The sequence below is a fragment of the Bubalus kerabau genome, chromosome 13, assembly GCF_029407905.1.
Source record: "Bubalus kerabau isolate K-KA32 ecotype Philippines breed swamp buffalo chromosome 13, PCC_UOA_SB_1v2, whole genome shotgun sequence".
In the NCBI taxonomy this organism is placed as follows: domain Eukaryota; kingdom Metazoa; phylum Chordata; class Mammalia; order Artiodactyla; family Bovidae; genus Bubalus; species Bubalus kerabau.
In genome coordinates this window covers 23,038,908-23,049,615 of record NC_073636.1, presented here as the reverse complement: position 1 = coordinate 23,049,615, position 10,708 = coordinate 23,038,908, and positions in this window count along the sequence as shown.

Sequence of the window (10,708 nt, the reverse complement as noted above, 5' to 3'; positions counted from 1 at the left end):
CTCAAGAAGCGGGCCTGGCGGTCCAGAAGGGTCGGAGTCTGATGGTTCCTGCTGCTATTTCCTTGATCCCTTGACCCCACTATTTGCAGATCCTCGTCTGCGGATGCCCCGGTATCGATTTCGACAATCACAATTGATAATTCCCTGCTGGTGTAAAAGGATGCGTAAGTCACGCGTCTGGGCTGAAAGACTAAAACGGCGTTTCTTTTACTTAAAAGCAAACTTTTATTTTCGTTTATTAAAAGCAGAAGGCCTGCAGGGAAGGGTCGCCAAGGGTTGTTGGCCTGTCTCTGGGTCTTTCGGATGCAAGGGTTCTGGATGAGCCTGGCGGTCTGGGAATCGCATTCAGCGCCCACAGCCCGCAAACTCTTGGTCAGGTGCAGGTGCAAGACGCCGGGGAGGAGCGGTGGGCCCATAGGGAACCCCCTCCTTTTGCATCTCCGGCGCCCCGGCTTCAGCTTACTCTCGCCGGGAGGGCTAGTTAATTTGGTGAAAGCAAGGAACGCGGAGAGGATGGAAGAGCAGTTTTTCTTTCTTTTCGTTTTAGCTAGATGTGCGTGTGGGTATGAACTCATCGATTATCGGACAAGTGACCTCATCGAACTCGAGATTACTGGGGAAAACCTACGAGGCCGGCACGTAGCCCGGGAAAACCCCGACCAGGGCACGAACAAGCCAGCTCTGTTCCGGTGCCATCTGCTGTAAATTTCTTTCCTTTGCTCTTCGCTCCTCGGCATCTTGGAGAGGGGTCCCTCAGGAGTTGTCCCAGGATTTCCGCACACCCAGGGTAGTCTCAGAAGAAAGCTCAGGTCCCGGCGCCGGGAGGGCGCGGGGGAGGGGAGGCGGTGCGGGCAGGGGCTTGGAGTCTACCTGAAAGGTGGGAACCTGCCTTCCCCGACCCGCCAGCCTCGGCTCCGCCCCCCCGGGTCCCGCCCCAGCGAAGCCGAGGCCGCGGGTCTGGCCCCGGCGGGAGGAGCTCGCTCAGGCAGGTGCCGCAGGGTCACGCCTGCCCCGGGGGTTGCAAACCGCAAGCGAAAGTCGAGAAGGGTTGGAGCTTTGCCTCTAATCCGTTTTACACTGTGAAAACCGCAAAGCTGTTGCCTAGCCGGCCACTTTTTAATTGGGAGGCAAACAGACGAAAAACCAAAACAAACGCGCGAGCTGACTTTCCTTGTGTTTTTCCTTCTCAATGAAGAGCCCGTTCTCTGGTGAAGAGGGAAACGGATCCGCGCCCACGTTTGCTCCCTTTGGGTCCTGGACTGGCGGCGCCCCCAGCGCGAGGGGCGGCCGGGACTGGTGCCTCTCCCCACCCTTTTCCCCCACCTCGTGGTTCTCCACGCGAATCCAGTCTCTCCACGAGTCACCCTGGGGCCAAACGCGCCGGGCAAGTTCCATCCGGCGCTTTCTCACTGGGGCCGAAGGGCAGATAGATGGGGGCGCTTGGGCAATGAATTATCCCCGGACCCAGGTTCCCCGGTCGCCAGGCGCGGGAGAAGGAGGGGTTTGGGCCTCCAGTCCGCGGTCTCGAAGATCCCAAGCTGACTACAAGAAGCACTTGTAGTCTCGTAGCTTTCCCTGGGGGAAAGCAGACTAGTAGACACACCGCGCCGCGCCTGAGCAAGTTCTCAACTTGCCGAGAGCCCTGCTGGGGTTGCTCCGCCCTGGCGGGAGGCCCCAGAGAAGAAGGAGTAGGGGTGCAGGAGACCTCCCGGGTCAAGTGGGCCGAATTTTGGAATAGCCAGTGTCGCCGTATCACGTTGATATGTTAAGAAGGGTCCTTCGTGGAAAATCACTTTTAGTCAACTTTGTTGTCGTGGAGTTATAAGGAGGGAAGGAAAGCAAAAGAAAAGAGACAGACCTTATAAAAAAAAAAACTTGGGGATATGGAGTGGTCAGATGGTGGAGAGGGAGGAAGGCAAGGAAGGATAGCGAAGGCTTTCCTTTTTCGTTCTTTAAAAGTCCAGCACTTTTTTTTTCTAAATCAAAATAGAGAGCCAATCTTTCTTGGAGCATGGTTAGGTAACTGAGAGATACTGTTCATTAGTTCACTTTTTAAAAATTTGCCGGGTTGAACAAAATTTTTAGAAGGATTTTTCTCACCCACCCCCTGCTGGAGCTCAACTCATTTTGATTTCAAGCAGATTTGAGATAAAAATTTCAGAAGGGAAAATGTGTGCATGTATCTGTACATATATACACATGCAACGGAGTTTACATTCCCTCTAGTCTATTTCTAAGACCAGCAGTTCTATAGGAAATTACATATGAGGGCTGATTTTTTCCTAGTATGGATTGTATTGTCACCAGAGAGGAGTCTTGGATTATCTTTCTCTTCATTACCCATTAATAAATCTAAGAGAGAATTCATTGTACAATTGTGGCTCTTTTCCCTCTCTCTTTCTGACTTTCTTTCCCCCACCTCCCACACACACATAGAATATACACTTTGTGCAGATTTATGTTAATCAACCTGTAATATATCATGTATAAATCCATGTCCATGTTTCCATTGAAATCTGGAACACGTTGAGGACCTAACTTATGTTCTTTGTGGTGTGTGCATTTCATCAGGGATCTTTAGTAAACCAATAAAATGACTATCTTTGCTTTGAATTTATTTCTTTGTGATTAATGGAAAGTAGCATTAATGAATGGTTTAAACCATATTTTTATATCAAATATCAACAAATAATAATAAAAGCTATAGTTTCCAAATGTTCAGAATGATGGCTTCCTATTTACAGTCATATTTTGGCAAAACTACTTCATATTAATTGAAAATGACTAAAATATGCATTCTGTTTAGAGAAGTTTATTCACTGAGATTCAGTTCTAACAACTTTAACTATCTGGATCAAATTACTTAAGTCATTCCTTAAGTCGTTTGAAGGAGGGGTTGGAAAATGAGAAACTGTGGAATAATTTTTGGCCTTTTCATAAATCTAATTAAATCTGATTTTTGTGAAAAATAAAACTAAAATACAATTATCTGTTAAGGGGACTTATACAATAATATGTGGTTATTGTAAAAAAAAGAGTGCCCAGTGTATATTTTAATGAAACCAGATGAATACAAATATAACTATTTTTGTTTTCCCAGTGATTTTTCTCTCTCAAATGTAAGACATACAGGACTCCAAAACATGCTCTTTAATGTGCTCCAATAACAAGAAAACCCTGCTGCTTTTCTCAGAGGAGCACAGTTATCTAGGGACAATGCCAAAATCATTACATAAGCCTTATCTTTCCTATCACATTATTGTCTGTATGAAATTCCATCTTAGGAAATAAATAGGAATATTATATTTATTTCCAAAGCTTGAAAATATAATACAATTTGAAGTGTTGTAAATATGATTCTTAGTTGACAGTATCTTAGAAGTTGTAAAAGTGTCCATCTTTTTTTTTTGAAATGACTTTAATAATGTTGGAAAGTAAGGAAACGTTTCAATAGCAGGCAAGATTGATGAATGGACACAAGGAACAATGATGCTATTGACAAAACATACAAAGTTTTTAGAATTCTATCTAAATTATTATTTTTTCCTTCTAGTGCAGAGGAAGAAACCTCAATGCATCAATGTTCATCAGATGTAGGGTAATAAAAACGTGGGTAGGTGGCAGTCAATGGACTGTGAGCAATATGCTTGTTAGTGTAGGTGAGTGAGTGCACTGAAACATTTTTTCCTATTTTAAAAAGGTCTGTGGTCCTCAGTGGAAATAAGGGAATTTTGTAGAAAATTGCAGCCAAGAGGGAAAGAAGACTAAAAAAATAAATAAATAAAAATGTAATAAAAGCAAATTTCAGTAATTAAAAAGCTGTTTACTGTTTTAGATTTGATTTTAGTCAATTGTTCTTGTAAGCTATTTAGATGAAATAAATGGAATGTTGTTTAATAAGCAGTTGCTCTGATACATTTTCTTCTTAAAGGATCTGGTTCCTGGCATTCAAAGGAAACTAGGATTCAAGTTAGTATTAGAACTTGAATTTGTTCTGCCAGAGTGAAAATTGGTTCCATTAGGCGTCAGTCACAGCACTCTTATAGACCTGGCTAGAGCTGTGGATATGATCTATCCAACTAGCTGAAATAATAAAGTCTTAAGTAATGCTGGATGTGCTTTGGGGAGCCATCCGGGGGGGTTAATTTTTTTTTAATGAAAGTTTCCTAATTTTACAGTTCTCATAAATCTGGAACAAATCTGATTAAGGTCATCAGGGCAAATGAAAACTTAATGCCTGACCCTTTGGAGATAACATAATAAGAATAACTTAAAATGCAAAATATTCAGTTGTGTGCAATTTTTAGCATGGAATCATCCCTGGACATTTTTCTTATTCACTTACCGATATTTCCTTCTTATTGTAGATTTATAGTGCTCTGGGGGAAACCTTTGTAAGAAGTGATATATTAGATCTATCCAAAGCTTTAAAGTTAGTGTCTGACTATATAAATAAAAATCTAAACATCATCCACTAAAAGGAAAATTAACTGTACCTTATGTGAACAATTATACCTTATGTGATAAGAGGGATGGGACAAATATGCATGTTATACAAATTCATTAAATATAGGAGAATTTCAACTAAATTCATAATACACATGTGGATTTATGTATATATACATAATGATCATTCCTAAATTAAATAAAATTGATTGGAACCCTGGTGTGTTCCTTATATGAAAATCTTTGATAGCTTTCATTAAATAATGAATTGTACATTATAAAAATTTTAAAAATACTATAAGAAATAGAATACTAATAAGAAAAAAATAAGAAAAATATACTAATAAAATATTAAAAATAAGAAAAAATACTTAATACTAATAAGAAATAGAATATTAGACTCAATATAAAAATTAAAATGAATTTAAATTGTCCTAATTTATTATAGAAATCTGTTTTCTGTTATTTTTCCTTTTGAGCAGAAAATTTACTAACTTATTATTTTGGCTTCAATTTTTCCTGCTATGTATTTTGTTTTATTTACTTGTGAACCAATGTTATTAGCTAAATTTTAGTGCCAAATACCATAATCATAAAATTTCAGAGGCCCTGTTTTGATGTGAATATTAATTCAAATTTAGAAGTATTTATGGATAATTTAGAAAACTTACTTACTTTAATTATTTTACTATTCTGGACTCATTTGAACTTCTTTTGTGTATAATGGCCAATTTTCAAGACACGCTAAAAACAGATGCTATCTTCAACAATTTTTGTAATCTGGAACTTGAACTGAACCTGCCTAGGTGTTTAAACAAATGGTTCAAAGTAGAAAAAGGGAGTAGTTTGCATTTCTTTTGCCAATTAAGGGAAAGAAATGAGGAATATTCCTGGGAGTAAATTTAGATAATTTTTAGTTCTCACAAAATATCTTCTGGCTCCAAAAATCATTGAGCAACTTAAAAGACCCCATTGACAGTTAACGGTCATCCAACTTTTAACAAGTAGCTCTGTAGAGCTAACCAGAAGCTGAATGTCAGAGTTCACTATTTCTGTTTGTTTGTTTTTTTTTTCTCCCCTTCTAGATTCATAGGAGATTGTTTTGTCCTATGGGAGGCTTGCTCTTCCCAAGTGTGGGGAAAAAAGGCGATGCAAAGTTCCATGAGTGTTGCTTTTGACAGCTTGTCTCAGAGGACTTAATATTCTAGGTGGCAACTGGCCAATATAAGTAGGAAACTTAGATAACTGCCAAGCTACAATACTGATCAACATTCTGCCTAGCTAACTAGGAATCTAAAGGAAAGTTTTTACATTAAAAAAGAGCTAGGAATTGAATGGCTAGTGGTGAGGGACAACTATTCCTGGTGTGTGTGTGTGTGTGTGTGTGTGTGTGTTTGTCAGGAAAGAATAAGCATTTGATTTTTTATAATAATCTTACTTAAAAAGTTATTTGACAATTAATTTAAAAATATTGTGACAGGGACTTCCTGGTGGTTCAGTGGCTAAGACTCTGTGCTCCCAATGCAGGGGGCCCGGGTTCAAGGCCTGCTCAGGGAACTAGATCCCACATACCACAGTGAAGATCTAAGATCCCACATGCCACAACTAAGACCCAGCACAGCCAACTAAATAAGTGAATATTAAACAAGTATTATAACAGAGTTGTTTGAGAATAACCTTTCTTGAATATTGCTTTCATTCGTGCTTTAGAAATCAGAAGCACGTCTTTAACAATACTTGCCTTTGTCTGAGCTATGAAAATAAAATAATGCAGAATCATGAAAACTGTTTTAAAGGTAGCAAGTTTGTCCAGAATGCACAGCCCTTTTCAATGTGACTTTGCTGCTCCCATCCAGAAGTGGAATCTATCCTCACCTCCTGGGACATGCGTTGGCCTTGTGACTTACTTTGACTAATTGGAAAGGGTACAGGTGATGTTGTACAAGTTTTAGAATTAAGGCCTGAAGAGGTCCAGCAACCCCACTCCTGGGCATATACCCAGACAAAGATGAAACATACATGCACCTCTATGCTCATAGCAGCACTATTTACTATAGCCAAGACATGGAAACAACCTAAGTGTCCATCAGTAGATGAGTAGATAAGGAAGGTGTTATGTATATATTTATTACACATATGATGGAATATTACTCAGCCATCAAAAAGAATGAAATAATGCCATTTGCAGCAACATGGATGGACCTAGAGATTATCATACTAACAAAAGTAAGTCAGAAAGAGAAAGACAAATTCTATATGATATCACCTATATGTGGAATCTGAAATACAACACAAATGAACATACCAGCAAAGCAGAAACAGATTCACAGATGTACAGAACAGACTTATGGTTGCCAAGGCGGGCGAGGAGTCGGGGAAGGAAGGAATGAGATTTCAGGATTAGCAGAAGCAAACTATTGTATTGATATGTAGGATGGATAAATAACAAGGCCCTACTGTACAGCAAAGGGAACTATATTTAATATCCTATGGCAAACCATAATGAAAAAGAATATGTATACATGTGTGGTTGAGTCACTTTGCTGTATAGAAGAAATTAACATAACATTGTAAATCAACTACATGTCAATAAATTTTAAAAAAGGAGGCCTAGGGACTTCCCTGGTGGTCCAGTGGCTAAGACTCCACACTCCCAATGCAGGGGTCCTGGGTTCCATCCCTATTCAGGGAACTAGATCCCACATACTGCAACTAAGACCCAGGGCAACCAAATAAATAAATATTAAAAGAAGGCCTGGAGAAACTTTGCACCTTCCATCTTTGTTCTCTTGGAACACTGTGCCACAATGAAGGCGGGGATGAAAGACTGTGAAGAGAGAGCGGGGCCTAGCTGTTATCAGCTGTTCCCACTGACCCCAGCTCCCAGTACCTCCACGAGCTGAACAGCACTATGTGAATGAACCCAGGCGAAGTTAGTAGAGGAAACACACAGCCAAGAGAATCATGAAAAACAATATATCTTCTTGTTTTAAGCCACTAAGCTTTGGGGTGGTTGGTTACGTGGCAATAGATAACCACACTTGTCTTGTTAGCTGCAATTATTACAATCATATAAAGTTGAGAGGGAATTTGTTGATACAGCAAGTGTCCAAATTGTGATTGAATTAAAGAGCTCTCCATATTTTTAAGAGCCCGAGTTCGCACATGTGAAGCCACCATAAGCTCAAGGATACTATCTGTGATTGTTATCATGATAATTAATTCATCCCCGAGGTTGGGGAGATTTAAGGAAGTCACATTATTTAAGGAAGTCACATTATATCTTCTGCACAGCAACTCAGTGAAGCAGGTAGGTGGTTATGGTTATTATCTACATTTTAAAGATTAATAAATAGGCTCAGGAAAGTGACAGAAGTGTTGAGACCAACATGTGGCTTGAGAAGGGATATCCCGGGGGAAATGTCAATGACCAAGTTTTTTTTCTAAGTTGGAAAATGAAAGGATTGGATTAGAGGATTTCTGAAGTTCCTTTAGTTATGTCAGAAGTCTCAGACTGGGTCACATTAATCAGAGCAAGAGAAGAGAAGAAGGAATTTGGGACCGTCAGGAATGGAAGCCAAGAGACCCCAGCCTGCATGAGGATTTGATGGAAAGCCATTCATTCACTTCATTCATTCAACAATAATTTGCTGAGTGTTTTTTACATGCCCAGCACTGCTCTAGGCATTGGAGATGTAGTGGTGAATAAATCCCACAAAATCTCTGCTTCCTTGGGAATCACTGGTACAGGGCTTATGACAACAAAGAAACAAAAACACTGATTTCAAAAAGAGATAAGTGCTTTGAAAAAAGTAAACCAGTAACCTAATAAAGAGTGATGGTGATGGGTGTGGAGGGCACCTTGGCTTAGGTGGTCAGGGAAGTCCTCTCTTGAGATGACATCTGACTGCCACGGGTTCAAGTCCTGGTGCTACTCCTTATTAGCTATGTGACATCAGACAACCAAGTGACCTCTCTGAGCCCATTTTCTTTTCTGTTGGGGCTAATCATAGAAATTTGTCGTGTAGAATCAATGAAGTAATGCATATAAATTGTCTGGTACAGATAAGTCACTCAATAAATACTAACTTCCTTTAACTCTTTTCTTCCAATCAGGGTGGCAAGCTCAGACATGGCTGTGGTGTTCTTCAGTGGGGACTCTATTGCAACTGGATAGGATAATTCTTCATTGTGCAGGACTGCACATGTGCAGACCTGGCTTATGTCACCTAAATGCCAATAGAATTTCCTAGTCATTTTGACAATCTAAAACCACCCTGTATCGTTAGTTTTTGCTGAGTTAACAAATCATTTAAAACTAAGTGGCAAAATAAATAAATAAATCAAACTAAGCGGTGTAAAGCACACACAAAAATTGTTTCTCAGGGTTCACTGGGTTGGGGTGTGGGGCTTCTACTTTGAGTTGAATTGACTGTGATTGAATGGTCTAGAATGGCTTTCCTCACATATCTGGACCTGGAATGTCTGGGTCTCTCTGCATGGGGTCTCTCATCTAGGAGGCTGACCTGGGCTTCTTTACAAGGTGGATGCAGTGTTCCCAGCAACAAGGGAAGGCAAGTCCCCAGGACATAAACATTTTTCAAGTCTCTTCTTACATTACCTGTGCTAATATCCTGTTGGCCAAAGTAAGTCATACTGTCAAACTCAAAGGGTGGACTCCGACTCTTGATGGGCAGGGAGCTACAAAGTCACCTAACAAAGAAACATATACCCACAATGAGAAAAATCTGTGGCCATTTTTTTTTACAGTTTATTAAAGTCCATGCCCTGGCTACAAATTATTCATTTCCTCCCACCTGTGAAATACACTTTTACACAATCCAAGACCCTCAAAACTCGCATGCCAATTGTGTCAGACATGAAGCAGTGAACTTTTGATCTTCTTCAGATATCAATGTGGCTAAGGCTCTTTGGGTATGAATATTTTTTTTTCTTTAAAAAATCATGATAAAATATACATTACTTAAAATTTACCATTTGATCATTTTTTAAACTGAAGTATAGTTGATTTGCAGCATTATACAAGTTTCGGGTTTCACATAGTGTTTCATATTTTTTAAAGGTTATACTCCATTTATAGTTATTATAAAACATTGGCTATATTCCTTGTGCTGTACATTACATCCTTGTATCTTACTTATTTTTAACCCCTTATCTGTATATTGCCCCTCCTCGTTCCATTTCCCCACTAGTACCATTTAACCATTAAAAATTATTTATTTATTTGGCCACTGTTTGTCTTAGTTGTGACATTCTGGATCTTTTATTTGAGCACTGAGAAACTTTATTCGCAGCATGGGGGGTCGAGTTCCTTGACCAGGAATCAGAGGTGCCCCCTGCCTTGGAAACACCAAGTCTTAGTTACTGGATCACCAGGGAAGTCTCCATTTAACCATTTTTAAGTGTATAGTTCACTGTATTAAGTACACTCACATTGTTGTACAACTGCCACTACCCTCCATCTCCAGACCCTTTCTCACCTTGCAAAACTAAAACTCTGTATATATTTTTAAAAATTAAACAAAAAATTTTTGGTCATGTTTTGAGGCATCTGGGACTGACCAGGGATCAAACTTACACCCTCTGCACTGGAATCTTGGAGTCTTAACCAGTGGACTACCAGGGAAGTCCCAGACTCTGTACATATTAAACAGCTCCCTATTCCTCCCTTCCTCAAGCCCCTGACAATCACCATTCTACCTTCTGTCTCTATGTATTTGACCTCATATGTGTGGAATCATACAGTATTTGTCCTTGCTTATTTTTACTTAGCATACTACCTACAAGGTTCATCCATGATGAAGCATGTATCAGAAGTTTCTCCCTTTTTAAGGCCAAATAATACTCCTTTGTATGTATAGATCACATTTTGTTTATTCAACTGCGGACATAGCAATCACTGTTTCATAGCAGTTCTGAAATCCGTCTGGGCACAGGTAGCCAAATCCACCTGCTCTGGGGACAGGCAATGTTCCTTGATCAGCACCTGGTTCTGCTCTGTGGAGTGGCCTCTTTGTCCACTGCTTTTTTGAGGATGTTAGTTCTACCCTTGGAAATCTTAACTTTATTTTCTGAGATATCTTATTTTCCATAAAAATTGGCCTCTGAACAGTTTTCTCATCTTGCTTCTGGGCCATAGAATGTGGGAGGTCTACTTGGATGATCTCAGTCTTTTTTTGGTTTGAGTTGATACAAGTCTCTTAAAAAAACTTTATGGGCTTTCTATGCATCAGATTTATAG